This window comes from Rhinatrema bivittatum, chromosome 2 (assembly GCF_901001135.1).
Source record: "Rhinatrema bivittatum chromosome 2, aRhiBiv1.1, whole genome shotgun sequence".
In the NCBI taxonomy this organism is placed as follows: domain Eukaryota; kingdom Metazoa; phylum Chordata; class Amphibia; order Gymnophiona; family Rhinatrematidae; genus Rhinatrema; species Rhinatrema bivittatum.
This window is the reverse complement of record NC_042616.1, coordinates 350473722-350489893: the sequence shown is the minus strand read 5'-3', so window position 1 is coordinate 350489893 and position 16172 is coordinate 350473722. Positions and strand designations below refer to the sequence as shown.

General features: G+C 44.9%; 1 long non-coding RNA gene across 2 annotated transcripts in view; it reads right to left on the bottom strand.

Annotated features, from left to right (window-relative positions):
• LOC115084686 overlaps positions 1–16172 on the bottom strand; it is a 159378-nt gene that overhangs the window by 121619 nt on the left and 21587 nt on the right. The gene's annotated exons all lie outside the window — the stretch shown is intronic.

Genomic DNA, 16172 nt, shown 5'->3' with positions numbered 1-16172 from the left:
CAGCGCGTATATTAACCAATACAAGAAAGAGAGATCACATTACCCCTGTGTTAAAAGAGTTACATTGGCTTCCCATTGATCAACATATAATATTTAGGACAATATGTATTATTCACAAAATTCTGTACAGTGAAATGATGGAATGGTTGAACACATCTATCAGATTGCAGGTACCCCAATGTGAACTAAGATCCGCAAACAAAGCCTTGTTAGTAATACCTAATATAAGATTAGCACATCTGAGCGAGGTTAGAGATCGTTCGTTGTCAATAGCTGGACCAAAATTATGGAATCAATTACCATTCGAATTAAGGCTACAGCAAGACAAAAAAAAGTTCCAGAGACAATTAAAAACATGGCTGTTTCATCAGGCATTTGAGAGTGAAAATGGAAACGGAAACTAAAAATCCATAAACTTGTTCTTATCTTACCTTATTTTAGAGAGTATTTAGGTTAGGAATACTGTTTGTATTAAGTAGTTTTAATGATATGCATTTTTAGTAATTTTATGTATTTATGATTTTATTATGTAAACCATAGCGATGGAATTTTACTGTGCAACGGTATATAAAAATTGTACAAATAAAAATAAAATGTATTTTTAGATAGTTTTTAATATTTTAGATATAGTAACTGACATCCTGTAGGAATATCAGGTCTGGATATTTACAACTGAATATAAATATAAAATATTAATTCATCAGTTGCTTTCACTTTTGTGAGGTAATCAAGTTTTATTATAGCAGCATAAGAATACAAGGGTTAATTTGGTACAGATATTTCTTTTCTTTGCTCTTTGTTACAGTTTCACATCGCAAAGCACTATAATGAAAGATAACGCATATAAAGTTCTTTCTCCAAGCCCAGCTTTGCACTTATTAATTACGCAATTGCCAAACCAATTAACCTAGCTGAAAGGTAATTAAGCCAGTTTTCTCTCACTCTTTTCCGTTTCAGGTCACATTCCTACAGCTGTAGGATCTGTTTCAACACCACAGGATAAAATCCAGCAAAACCCCCGTATCAGCAGATGACAATTGGAACCAAAAGGTCTTTCAGACGTCTTCATGAATTATATGATGGCAGAAATAGGGTAAAGAAGGTCTTAGGTCTTAGCATTAGTTCTGTTAAGGGATAGTTGGCCAGACTCCTTTTTCTCAGAGCAGGCTGCTGAGTATGAAACCCAGTCTTACTTGGAGGTTCACAGGTGTGGTGAACTACAGCAGTCAAAGTTCTAGAAGCAAAGCTCTTTGGAATAATTTCTGTCAGCTCAATACAGTAAAGTGCGGCCGCGGTTACCCTGCTCCTAACCGGCTTTCTACTCACTTTTCGGCCACGTTAGTCCAACCTGCGATACACTATCCCCTTTAACCTACTCCTACCGCGTCCTAAAATCCCCGGGCAACCCCTTCCGCATGCGGCATGTATATTGCATGTAAACGATCGAATTAGCTATTCCCTACCATCCAGTAACGCACGCCCCGACTATCGCTATTTTACCCTGCCGTTTTGCCGCCCGTTTAACCTGCTAACTTACCGCCTACCCTTACCCCTGCATTAGAGGCAGGGGTAAGGGTAGGCGGCAAACTTTCCCCCAGCCCCCGCTCTCCTGCCCTGGCCGCGTCCATGGGTGCTGGTCTCCGGGACAGCCCCAGTCCTCTCCCCTCCTCCCGAAGCAAAAAAAAAAAAAAAAAAGCGAAAAAAAAAGTTGCAAGAGAGCAAGGGGAGAGAGGACGGGCAATCCTACACTCGGGATTGTCAGCCCTCTCCCCTCCTCCCGAAGCAAGCAACCAAAGCGGACAACACGAAAAAAAAGAAAAAAGTAGCAAGAGAGCGAGGGGAGCAGCAGCCCCCCTCCGGACATCGGAGAGGACGACCGCAGCTCCCCTCCCCTGCCTCCAGCTGTCCGCGATGATGGACGCCAAAAAGAGAGAGAGGGGAGAGGACAGGCAATCCTACGCTCGGGACTGCCAGTCCTCTCTCCCCTCCTCCCGAGGCAGGTGCGAAAAGCAGCCTTGCTCAAGGCTTGACGTCACGACGTTTGGCGTCACGGCATGTGACGTCACGTCTTGAGCAACCCAATTGCACGAACAGGGGCCGCTTTCGCCCGTGCAGGCGTCCATCTTCGCGGGCAGCTGGAGGCAGGAGAGGGGAGCCGCGTCCGGAGGGGGGCTGCAAAAAATAAGTCGCTTCGTCGCTTTACACTGCCAGTCCCCCCTCCCCTCCTCCTGGAGCAAGGCTGCTTTTCGCGCCCTGCTTCGGGAGGAGGGGACTGGCAATCCCGAGCGTAGCATTGCCCATCCTCTCTCCCCTCGCTCTTGCTAATTTTTTTTTTTGCTTTACACTGCCAGTCCTGTCTCCCCTCCTCCTGGAGCAAGGCTGCTTTTCGCGCCTTGCTTCGGGAGGAGGGGAGAGGGCTGACAATCCCGAGCGTCGGAGAACTGGCCACTTCCTGGTACCTGTCATTTCAAATGACATTTGAAATGACAGATACCAGCGTGTCCGTGAAGTGTTAGGCCTGTGCACCCAGGTTACTGTATAGGCGCTCTATACAGTAAAATGGGTTGCGTGGGCCTAACGCTTCATGGACGCTTCTTAGACGCAGCTTGCATTTGCAAGCTATTTACATACAGGATCGAGCGGTAGGTGAGCTGCACTGTGCGTGCGGCAACCACGGGTGCGCCGGGCACTAACGCAGCTCTTCCTACCGCTCGGTACTGGATTGACCTGTGTGTAAAATCCATGAGGAAGAGCCAGTCTGTATACTTCAGAGTCCTTTTCTCTATTCAGAATCTCATTACATATTCAGTTCCATAGCAACTTCTATAGAGACAGGATTGGTGGAATGCAAGTGATGTCGTCTGACCCAGATGCACATGAACATTCCCATTGCGGGTTAATGAAATTAATCAGCAGATGTGTGGAACAATATCCATTTTATAGCTTGTCACAAAGTTTTCACCAAGGACATGTTCACAATTCTTGTCAAAGGTTCTCCTCAGACATTTGTAAGGTGCTGACAAATGTCTGATATGAAAGAACTGTAGCTTCTTTTCTTCTGTGTGAATCACAGTCTCATGAGACGTTGTGAAGATCTTCACATGGCTGAAGATTCCATCTTTGTATTATTTAGCCTGCACTTTTTGGTTCAGTCTGAGTGCATAACTGCAAGCCTCAAGTTCAATGATGCACATTCTTGTTTAGGGTCACTGGTGTTTATCCTACAACCTGATGCATGGCAGTACTTTATTTGTATTAATTCTATGTCCTACACTATTTATAAAATGGTTTTTAATGATTGTCATTTTTGGACTAGAGCAGAATGCTGTGTACACAGTATCTTTTGCTGCTTCTCCCAACTGTGTACATCTTCCTGAAGTTACAATCCAAGCTTGGGGTGTATAATGAAGCAGCCTGAACTCCTTTGATCTCCCCAGGATCTAAGTTTTCCCTTTCTTTCTGGCAAGAGAACTGCTTATTTCTTATTGACTAGCCAATTGCTGAGAAACTGGTGCTGGCTCAGTGCTGCTTCACAATTGAACCTACAAGCAGTCAAAAGTCAAGTGAAGCTGAGCTGGTGACTTTGACAGTGTTGGGCAATACAGCAGGAGGTACCTCTCCTGTTTCTAGAAGGGTACGGGTGTTGAGAAGGCTTTGGAAACCAACCTAATACACCCCTCCCCCCGCCAAGTGAATCTGGGCAACCTTGTTGTGTTGGAGGAAACAGGGTTGAGGTCTGTGTGGCCTTATTTTGTTGTGTGGATGGGGTAAGATCAGGGTCTGGATGGCCTGGCGGGTAGGCAGGGATGTTGAAGAAGCTAGTATTTTGACATCTTCCCTATGTCCTTAACTATACCATTACTACATGGGTATGCATAAGAATCTCATTATCTCCCTTATTTAAATAATTAGCACACACTTTTTTTTTTTTTTTTTTTAAGCTATGCAGCAGCAACAGCACATTTTTTGGTGCACCACCAACTTAGAGAATCACCCTATGCCCCTGCTCATGTGAATCTATAATATCCTAGGACCAAAATTTCTCTTTGAGCAGATATAAAACCTGATTAAGAACATAAGAAATTGCCATGCTGGGTCAGACCAAGGGTCCATCAAGCCCAGCATACTGTTTCCAACAGAGGCCAAACCAGGCCACAAGAACCAGTCAGACCAGTGGGGTTATGCATGCCAGCCAGCAGATGGAGACAGATCAATAGGCTCACTGTTGTCACTCCTTATATACCTATGTGCTGATGGTAGTCTGCCTGTATTCTTTGTTTCCAGCAGATGGTAGTCATGCATCCTGTGTTGTGGAGTTAGGCTTGATTAGGCTGAATGAAGATAATTGGATGGGCCACTCCTAAGGTGAAAAACAAGTTCACCCTCCCTCAGCAGAGCATTGCCCTAGATCAGAAGAACTGGCATTTGCAGCTCCTGCAATAATAGCATAAGGCTCCCTCCCACAGCTGATTGCTGCAGGAGGCCAGAGGCCTACCATACAAGAGGCTGTTTTCTCACTCCCAGGCCTCCTATCCTCCTTCTCTCTTTTGTCTGTTTAAATTTAAAAAAAAAAAAAAAAGTAAAGCTGTGAGAGAGCAAAGGCACTGCAGTTTTTCCAGCAGCGCTGTTGATCAATGTGGGGCCATGGCATTAGTAGCAAAACGTCTGAGTTGGCCAGCAGCAGGCTTGAGGAAGGATGCAACTGTATTAATACTCCAGGAGTGTATGGCTTACTCAGCAGTGCACAGGCGAAAAAAGCTTGCACTTTGCATCGCCTGTGGAACTTGTAGCAGCTCTTTGGGGGGCGGGAGGGAGTGTTGCTTCTGCCATGGTTGCAATTTTGCCATAGCTCCTCAGATTCAAGATTTAGGAGAGCTCCATTTTTAGGCACTTCCAAAAGGCTACTGTATAGATAGTTTGTGTCACAGAGGACCTTGCACCAGCAGGAATGGTGGCCACCTCATGGCTCTCTCAAGGGTTTTTTTCAGGGTTCCTCTGCTCTGTCCTACAGTGCAGAAGCCTGCGGATTAGCGGCTAAACTGGATTCTGTGGCAATAACTCCAGCCTCTTTTCTCCTAAATGCCTCCCCTTTGGTGTACTATTTGAAATGTTTTCTTTTAACGGCTTGTGCAGGCCTTCTTATAAGGCAGATTTTATTACATGGATCCGCCCCAGGATTTTGCCTCCTTTGCAGGATTTGGAGATAAAGGAAAACAGTAGAGTTGGGGGTAGCTGAGCAGTCATTTGGAGATTCTGGGATCTTTCAGTTGAGCTTGGGAACATGAAGGATACTGTTATGCTGATAGTTTGTGGAAGCAGAGGACTTTCTTCCGGATGGGAGGACTCCTCATCCATAGTTTATCCTTTTCGTAGGGATGAGTATATCTTAACTACGTTAGCACAGTGGAATTTCAAGTTACTGAGAAGACAGAAGAATCTTCTTTCTCCACAGAAGCCCCAGTTGTGATCAGTGTCCTAAAGTCTGGTAAATCCTATCCCCTGCATAAGGCTGATGGGAAATGAGTCTCTTCAGAATATGTTAGAAAGTGGGTTTGTGCATTGCCTAAGGTGTGCCGCAGAGCGTGTAATTTAAGAAATGTATACTCCCAGCATTTACTTTGGGACAGCGTTCAGTCCCAGGATCCATTCTGGCCCAGTTGTATGGTGCTTAGAATTGCAATTTTCAGCAGGATAAAGGCAAGATTTGCCCCCTTAGTTTTTATCACAGCCTTTTCAAGATGGCAGAGAGGACACTGGTCGTTTTTAGTTCTATTGGCTCTGCTGAAATCTGACCTTGGATTCAGATTTTCTCCAGAGGGAGGATGGCACAACGAGGCTATGCCTCAGCCCGAAGGATGACTTTGGGTTCCTATTTCTTGATCCTTGGATATACTGGGGGGTTTTTATTTTTATTTAAGCAAAATACAATATCAAAAAGATTGTTGAATAATTACAGTAAACTGGTAATATAGTATAGCTGCATAACACAATGTCTGTCATTACATTGAAAGCAAAGATGTTCATATTTAGTTTTCTATTTTAGGTTCTTAAGATAAAAACTCACACACACATATCAGTCAGCTCAATTATAGCTCTGACAACCTGGAAGGAGATAATTTCCATAAATATTCAATCACCAGTTTGGAGAATATCCACCAGTTAGCAAAGCTTGTGTAAGTGTTGCAGGTAAAAAAAAGTATGTGAGCTCCCATAATTTAATATATTCATCTTGTACTTTCCGTTGGGTAAATTTAACATCTAGTGTTTCAATTTGCATCTAATTTGCTAGTTTCTGGTAACACATCCAGGGTATGAGGCGTGTTGGTTAAATCCACCAATAGAGAATACAAGTTTTAGGCAGTAGTATCAATATGTAAAGAAAGTTTGCTTGACTTTTAGAAACATTTTATTATCCACTGTAGAGTTCAATAAAATGAATTCTCCACAAAAGAGTGGTTTTCTCTGAACAATTAGCGCAATAAGATTTAATACTGCAGCCCAAAAAGGAAAAGGGCCGAACAAAGAACAAAAGTTGGGCACTAAGATACCTTTTTCAGTATGACACTTATTACATTTGTCCATACCCTTGACTTTCATTTTATGTGCTTTAACTGTATCCACATATTTTATGTAGTATCTTGAATTGTATTTCCTGTAATTTCACATCTACTGTTGTTGTAATTGCACAGTCGAAATAAAGTAATGGCTTTTTTTTTTCCTGTTATAGGCTTCCCCAAAGACTATGGGCTAGAGATGTAAATAATGTCGGGCTCTCTTTACGAAAACATAATCTATACCAAAAACACAGTGTTGCCATATTATTTTATGCTTTTAAATACAATAACAGATTCTTGTGCAATGATAGTAGTAGCCATTGAAATTATTTTAAGCACATAATATCTACTTTGTAAATATATAAATTGTTGGTGCAAACCATAACAAGATTGTAATTGTTTAAAAAAAAATTTTTTTTCCAATAAAAATTCTGTCAATAACCCTTGCTGCTTCCACTCTTTAATTGGATTGTCCCAACCAGGGGGAAAAATCAAGATTACCTATTACCAGTTGTTCAAGTAAGTCCATGGCATATGGATTTACTTTCCTCTTTTACAAAAGAATCACCATGTTAATAGAACAGGTCTAATCAAGATATGTGATCTTAACTGCTGTGGAAGGGCCTTGTCTGGAGCCTGAAGTACATTTATAGCTCAATATGGTTGTGAAATGTCTGAGATAAGTCCCAGAACATCAAACTTGTATTGAGGTCTATACCATTCCCAGCAACAATGCAATTGACAAGTCATATTGTAAAAGTGAAAATGGGTAAATTTAAATCCACAATATTTTTTAGATCTCATAACAGTGGTGTATTTTAGTCTGGATTTTTTTCCACAACATATGAAATCTGTAACTATTTTGAATAGCTGTTCCACATCCAACTGTCTCATCCATACAGGATCTTCTGTAACCTATGTTGCGCTCGGGGGTAGACCCTTGGTCCTGGAACAGTGCGGGGACTGCCCCAGGAGGCAGAACACGGAAGGAGACAGAGGTGGTGTAGAGCTTCACCACTGGAAGTCCGAGGTCCCCCCGGGAGGAGCCCGTAGGGACCCGGGCCGCTTGGACTTAGGTGGGCCTCGTAGGGTCTCCTGGGAGAATGGAAGTGCGGTGTGCCCACTGATACTAGGGAAGCGCTATCGGCTTCAAGGCTGGAGACAGGTTGAAGCAAAGAGAACCAGTATAGTGATGGTGATGACAAGGCTAGGGACAGAGCCAGAATCAATGGACACGGTCAGGCAGGCAAAGGTCAGAATCCAGAGGTCAGACTAGGTCAAGGAACAGGCTGAGGTCTTTTGGCAGGCGGCAGGCAGGTCAGGAACAAGCTGAGGTCTTTGGCATGCAGGTCAGGAACAAGCTGAGGTCTTTGGCAGTAAGTCAGTCCGGGGTAAGACCAGGAAGACGAACAGACGGATGTAGGCACAAGTAGGATAGGAAGCAGGAACAGAAGGATCCTGGAACGAGACTAGGGACAAGCAAGCAAGATACACGAACAAGGGCAATCTCAGGAACAAACCGACCCGATTGCCAAGGCAAGGAAGTGAGGCCAGGAACTTCCTTTTAACAGGAACTCAATTAGGGTGCGCTGCGGAACTAGGCCCCGCCCTGGAGCCTACATCAGAGAGGCTAGTCCACGCACACCTAGGGGCGTGGCCCGGGATGCTGAGGACGCAGAGGCTCGGCGTGAGGCCCGGCGACCGCCGCCATAGGACGCCAGGGCCTAGCGAGGACTGTGAGGGAGACTGAACTGGGACCCGCTGTGGAACTCCCGAAGGTGAGCAGTCCTGTGCGTGGGACGGCCGCAGGCGGGGCGCATGACATTATATAAAATTTTAAGCCAAAGAGCCATTTTAAACACACAGTGCAGATTTTTCCATGCCTGTAATTGTTCTTTAAGGGATTCTATTAATTTGCTAATATTTAATTTGTATAGCTGAGAAAAGGTCACAAGGTATCTATATACGCAAACATGTGAAACACCCAGATGACCATGTCAACAGAAATGCGCCTTGCCAGCCAGTTTTAAGTTTGATATAGGCATGGCTTCTGATTTTGAAAGATTTATTTTTAGGCCAGCAAATAGGCCAAACATTTCTATCAAGTTTAGTGTCTTGGCAAGTGATCCTATCGGGGTCCTAAAAAATAAGAGCATGTGATCAGCAAATAAGCATATCATATATTATCCCAGGACGAGCAGGATGGTAGTCCTCACATATGGGTGACATCACTGGATGGAGCCCTATCACGGAAAACTCTGTCAAAGTTTCTAGAAACTTTTGACTAGTACACTGAGCATGCCTAGCATGCCATGATCCCTGCAGCCACAGGGGTCTCCCTTCAGTCTCTTTTTTTCCACGTTGCTGTTAGCCTTGCATTTCAGGAGCTCTGTCAGTTCTCTCACAAACTTTTCCTCAGGGAAAAATTAATATTTTCTGTCAAAAAAATACCCTATACGGGTCTCCCTTCGACAAACCGTTTTTTGTCATTATTTTAGTCGGTCCCTGTTACCTCACTTCGGTACCCAGCCTTATTTTTTACCATAGCCATGGAATTTAAGAAATGTCCAAATTGCCCCCGAACGACGTCAATAACAGATCTGCATGACATCTGTGTACTTTGCCTGAGATCAGGCCACGATGTCTGTGCATGCTCCACCTGCACTCAGATGACTCTCGAAGGGCAGGCGTGCCCGACTGGACAAAATGGAGGAACTTTAAGAAATTCACTCCATCAACATCTTCACAGTCGTCACTGAAGAAGATTCCTTCCTCCACTGAAAGACACCGAGGAAAGAAGGAGTCCAGAGACCATCCGTCTCCATCAGGATCTTCGATAGCATCGTCCTCTATGTCTAGCAAAGAGTATCGAGAGAAGTGACATCGATCAGATTCCATTCCATCCGGAGAACCGGTTACCGCATCGGCATCGATGGCCATCGAGCCGATGGCAAAGCGGGTCCGTGTACAAAAGCCATTGTGCCCCTCTGTACCTGAGACACTGAGGCGCTCTCCACCGGGACCGGTGTTGGAGACTGTGTCACCACATCCAAATGTGGAAGAGCCACTAGCGCCAGTCTTACCTTCTTCTGCGACAGTGGACCCAGTCCCAGTCTCCAGGGAAGAAGTGACTTCCATGATTCAACAGGCAGTCATTGAGGTTTTTCAAAAATTACAACCTCCACAGACGCCAATACAGATGTTGGCACAGACAGCAGAGCCATCAGTACTGGCACCTCTGCTTAGCAGACAATGCCTTAATTGGCGCCTTCCCACAGCCTGCACCAAAACAAACAGTCGATGGATCCTCCGATGACTCCAGCTATACCCATTCCAGGCTCATCAGAAGAGGATGATGGGGACTCTGGTCCCTTACCTGGTCCATCGAGTTTTACAAAAATCACCACAGATCAATGGATGTTAGCCATCCTGTTGAACCCATTCCCCGATCTGAAGAAGGCAGAGGGTTCTACTCCCACTATTTTCTAATTCCAAAGAAAATAGGCAGTCTCCACCCCATATTAGACCTCCACAATCTCAACAGATTTCTTCAAAAAGAAAAATTCCGGATGGTCTCCCTTGGAACCATCCTTACCTTACTACACCAAGGAGATTGGCTCTGTTCTCTCGATCTTCAAGAAGCCTACGCTCACATACCCATTTCCCCACAACATCGAAAATATCTAAGATTCGTAGTGGGACAAAAACCATTTCCAATACAGAGTCCTACCCTTCGGGCTAGCCTCAGCACCTCGGGTGTTCACAAAATGCCTGACAGTAGCTACTGCACATCTAAGAAAAAACAGTATTCATGTTTTTCCCTACCTAGACAATTGGCTAATCAGGAGTCCATCCAGACAGGGAACTCTCACTGCCTTGGAAAGCACCATTAGCCTGTTACATTCCCTGGGATTCCTGATCAACTATCAAAAATCACATATGATTCCGTCTCAGCTCCTCACTTTCATCGGAGCAGACCTAGACACCACAGTCGCAAAAGCTTTTCATCTAAGCGACCGTGCAAACAATGTAGTGAATCTGGCAAATTCTCTGACCAGCTGCAAGTTCGCTTCTGCCCATCAGTTTCTTACACTACTGGGCCACATAGCATCTACAGTCCACATGACCCCTATGGCGAAGTTAGCCATGAGAAGAACTCAATGGACTTGAAATCTCAGTGGATTCAAGCTGTTCAGCCACTGTCGTCTCTAATATGAGTCACCCATCAGTTACGTCTCTCGCTCCGCTGGTGGGCAAACCAGCCTGCCTTACCGTTCCAACAACAGACTCCTCATGTCATCTTGACCACGGATGCATCCAACTTGGGATGGGGAGCTCACGTCAACAACCTTCAGACACAAGGTATATGGACTCCGCTCGAAAAAAAGTGTCAAATCAACTTTTTGGAACTTAGAACAATAAGATATGCCTTTTATGCCTTCAAAGACTGCCTGTCACACAAAATTGTGCTGATACAAACTGACAACACAGTAGCATTGTGGTACATAAACAAACAGGGAGACACATGCTCCTTTCTGCTGTGTCAAGAAGCAGTGCAGATTTGGGCCTGGGCCCTGACACACTCTATGCATCTCAGGGCCACTTATCTAGCAGGCATACAAAATGTCCTGGCGGACAGTCTCTGTCAAGGTTTCCATCCCCACGAATGGTCTCTGGATCCCTGTGTAGTGAGCAAAATCTTTCAACGCTGGGGTCAACCAACCATCAACCTCTTTGCGTCCAAACTCAACCACAAAGTAGAAAGGTTCTGCTCCCTCCACAGCCGCCGACAGTCATTCAACAGGGACGCCTTTGTTCGCCCCTGGAACAAAGGCCTTCTATATGCGTATCCTCCGATTCTGCTCATAACCAAAACTCTCGTTAAGCTACAGCAGGACAGAGGGTCAATGATCCTCATAGCCCAGTACTGGCCCCGACAAGTATGGTTTCCCATACTCCTCGACCTCTCGATCAGAGAACCAATTCGCCTGGGCACAGCACCCACTCTCATAACTCAGAACCCAGGGCATGCTACGCCATCCCAACCTACCAACCCTTGCCCTAACAGCTTGGATGTTGAAACCACTCAATCTTTTGACTCAAGTCTCTCAGGTTCTCGTAACTTCACGAAAGCCTTCCACACGTAAATCTTACCGTTACAAGTGGCCTAGATTTACAGATTGGTGCACTTTAAAAGGTTTTGGCCCTTTCTCCTGTCCCACTCCATCTCTACTAGACTATTTATGGCACCTTTCAAATTCTGGCCTCCAGACTTCTTCTGTACGAGTACACCTGAGTGCCATTGCCGCATATCACAAAAGTATAGGGGATGCCCCAATAACAGCCAAACCCCTAGTGAGCCGGTTTATGAGGGGTTTACTTCAACTTAAGCTCCCCATTCAACCTCCAGTTACAGAATGGGATCTGAACATGGTACTTGCAAGACTCATGCAGTCCCTGTTTGAGTCTTTGCATTCCTGTGATGTAACATTTCTTACATGGAAAGTCCTTTTCCTAATAGCCATTACCTCTGCTAGGAGGATCAGTGAGTTACAAGCCCTTGTCACATACTCACCCTACACAAGGTTCCTGCATGACCGAGTGGTACTTCGCACACACCCCAAATTCCTGCCTAAGGTGGTAACGGATTTCCACCTTAACCAATCCATTGTCTTGCCCATTTTTTTCCCAAGGCCTCATTCTCATCAGGGAGAAAGCGTTTTACACACTTTGGATTGTAAACGTGCACTTGCATTTTACCTAGAATGCACTGCAGTCCATAGAAAGTCCACCCAACTCTTCGTTTCTTTTGACAAAAACAAGCCAGGAGTTGCAGTAGGCAAACAAACTCTCTCCAACTGGTTAGAAGACTGTATCTAATTCTGCTATGAAAAAGCAGGCCTTCCTCTCCAGGGGCGAATAAGAGCACACTCAGTAAGGGCTATGTCAACATCCATAGCACACTGCCATTCAGTACCTATTGCTGACATCTGCAAAGCTGCGACTTGGAGTTCTCTGCATACATTTGCAGCTCATTACTGCCTGGACAAAGAAGGATGTCAAGACTCTGCCTTTGGTCAATCTGTTTTGAGAAACCTATTTCCAGTATGATACCCAACTCCTTCCACAACCACCTGCTGTGATTCAGGCTGCCTCATCTTAGTCAATGACACCCCAGTTGTTGTGCCTGTTGCACTTGTTGGGTGCCATTGACCTATTAAACCGTGAATCAGCCTGTAGCTTGCTAATCACCCATATGTGAGGACTACCATCCTGCTTGTCCTGGGATAAAGCAGAATTGCTTACCTGTAACAGGTGTTATCCCAGGACAGCAAGATGTAGTCCTCATGAAACCCACCCGCCACCCTGCGGAGTTGGGTCCATTGCAGTTTTGTTTTATTTTTTCGCTCGCACTTATTGCTACAAACGAGACTGAAGGGAGACTCCTGTGGCTGCAGGGATCATGGCATGCTCAGTGTGCCAGTCAAAAGTTTCTAGAAACTTTTACAGAAAGTTTTCCATGATAGGGCTCCATCCAGTGATGTCACCCATATATGAGGACTACATCCTGCTGTCCTTGGATAACACCTGTTACAGGTAAGCAACTCTGCTTTCTTTGGAACCCAAAGTAAACACTTTAATAAATCTGGGAGATCATATTTTTGCATTAGCCAAAACATGTAAGGCCATTGGACATTATCAAAGGCTTTTTCAGCATCTAAACTTATGATCAGGCCCCGCGGATTAAGAACCTTATCAGACCACAGTGCTTCAATAAATGTGCATATATTGGTAACTCATTTCTGTTCTTAATGAATCTCTTTTGGTCATCAGCTAGACTCATTGGCAGAGCTTGATTAAGCTGATTTACCAAAATGAAGGCTAAGATCTTTGGTTGTCCACGTCTCCAGAGTCACTTTCAAGTGTTCTTGCTCCATCTGTCCTCATGCTCAAACCGCTTTCAAGTGGCACTGGACTTTCGGAGTGGCCAGGGGTGCTACCCCAGAGACCAGCATGGGTTGCTGACAGGAGGGGATTGCCCTATCGGGGGATTGGGCTTCTCCCAGTGGGACGGTTGCTCCCATCACGTGATTTTTTTTTTTTTTAAACTTCCTGGCCAAAGAGAAGAAGAGGGGCTGCTGCAGCCCGAAGAGAAACCGGCAGGGCCATAGCAGACAGCCATGCAGGGCTGGGAGAGAGGCCTGCAAGGCCACGGCAGAGTCCATCTGCTGTGGCCAGGAGCGGGGCCTGTGAGCAAGGCCGCTGGAAGCACTAGGCAACCGCCTAAAGTGCCACAGTTTTGGCGGCAGCAGCCTAGTGCTTCCATCAACCCTATTCAGCTTGGACTTTAGAGCAGGAGTGTGGGCCTCCTTCCCACGCATGGGTCAGAAGAGGAAGTGAGCTCTTGCAGCTAGAAGAAGGAGACAATCTAAAATTGGAGGCAGGTGCTTTGCGGGGCTGGAAGAAAACACCAGCACCGAAGGAAAGGATCTGGAGCAGTGGAAACTAGGATTTTCTGGCTGAAGAGAGGACCGGGAGCAACTGCAGCAAGGCCCGCTTGGCTGAAGAGAGGATCAGGAGCAGGGTCTGCGCAGCTAAAGAGAGGATCGGGAGCAGGTGCAGCCCGCCAGGTGAAAAAAATTGTCTTCCCACAAATGAGAAAGAGGAGACCTCCTGTTGCTGCAGTGATGCAAGAAAATGGCTGCATCTGCTGCTTACAATATCCGAGGAAATAGAGCATGTGTGGTGCTTCAGATCGTGTATGTGTGTATGATGGGGTCAGAGAGCATGTCTGTGGGGAGGGGACAGAGAAAATGTGCATGTGAGAGCATGTGCACGTGGTGGGGAAGGGACACAGAACATGGATGTGAGAGCATGTGTGTATAGGGGACAGACCATCTGTATGTGTGCATGAAAGTAGGTGCATTACGGAATCCAGGGGCCAGAGAATGCGGATGTGTTGGGGGGCGGGGGGGGGGGGAGATGAGGACAGATTTTGTGAGGAATGGCATGGGGGACAGAGTGTGTGTGTATGTGTGTGTATGGGGGAGGCATGGGGGACAGAGAGCATGTGTTTGTATGAGAACGTGTGTGGGGAGGGAACAGAGAGCATGCAAGGAAGAGCGAGGAGAAAGATTATGTGCCCCTATCCTGCCTCTGCTAACTAATCCACGACAATTTCAGTATGACTGGAAATCAAAGTTCCCAGGTATGGAGAAAAGGTTCCTTAAACCCTTATTAGTTTTAATTAGTATGTGTTATTTGATGTGTCTGCTGTTTTGAAATATTTTATTGATGTTTGGAAAATTTAAAAAAAACAAATGTTTTATGTTTTTAATCATGGGATGTTCTATTCATCAGCTACTTTGAAATATTTATTCTGAGTATGGTTTTACTATTGTGATTGTTATGGCTTATATATTTTATTATTTGATGGTTAATGAATGGTGATGTTTCTATTTTTCCATTGTTGAACTGCATACGGAGTTTATTATGGTTTCTAATTTAGTTTTTGTCTGCATGTTTCTAGTTATACTTTCTCTTTATTCTGTGTTTGGTAACAGTCTGTATTCTGCATGTGTGACTGAGGTGAGGTATTCTGCTAGCATGTAATTTCAGTGTCAGGCTCTTAAGCTTGGCTTGTTCTGTTTTCCTAATATTAGGTGTATTGGTGTTTTAAAACCTGGTTTAATATTTGCAGCGTTGTCTTTTTATAGGTAGGGTTGTTACTGTTTGAGTGCTGACAGTTTAGTGCTGTTTTTGTATGGGAAGTGTACTATAATTTTAAAGCTTTCTGACGGCCAACATGCTTTACAAAAGTCCCAATTACATATGCTGCAGGTATGTTTTTTTCAGCGTTTTCTGATTGGTACCACAGCGGTGCATGTAATTAATACACATATAAGTGATATTTTTACCTTAGAACACTGAATATTTTTCATGTAAAAGCAAGTTTGCTTACTGTAAATGGTGTTTCTGTAGATAGGATGAATTAGCCATGCTCTCATGGGAACTGTCAATCAGGCCCGGGAGGCAGAGCTTCAAAGTAGGTTTCAGAAGTTTGTCTCTGAGGCTGCGCGTGAGTTCCTGCGCAGGAAGACAGAATCTCCTCAGTCTGTAAAAAAGCAAGCATAAGAAGGATACAGAGTAATGTAGACTGCTCAGGGAGGTGGATGGGTCAGCATGGCTAATTCATCCTATCTACGGAGACACCATTTACGGTAAGAAAACTTGCTTTTTCCCGTTGATAGCAGGGCTGAATTAGCCATGCTGTCATGGGAGTCCTAAGCTCCCGATCACGCTGTATTGTGGAGTTGAATTGGTCTTGGAAGTGTGATCTCCTCCATGTGGCAGTCGACTATGTGCCTTAGTTCTTTAGCGAATGTAGAATTGCACGTCCCAACTTAGGGTCTTCAGCTGTGTGCTGGTCTAGGCAGTAGTGGGACGTAAACGTATGAAGGGATGACATGTAGCCGCTTTGCATATGTCTATTGGTTGGACATGTCTGAGGTTCGCTACCGCTCTCACTTGATGCGCCTTAGGAGGAACAGAGTTGAGAATTCTGTTTTTTTGGTTTTTTTTCAAAATAATTTTTATTAATAGGAAGACATTACACAA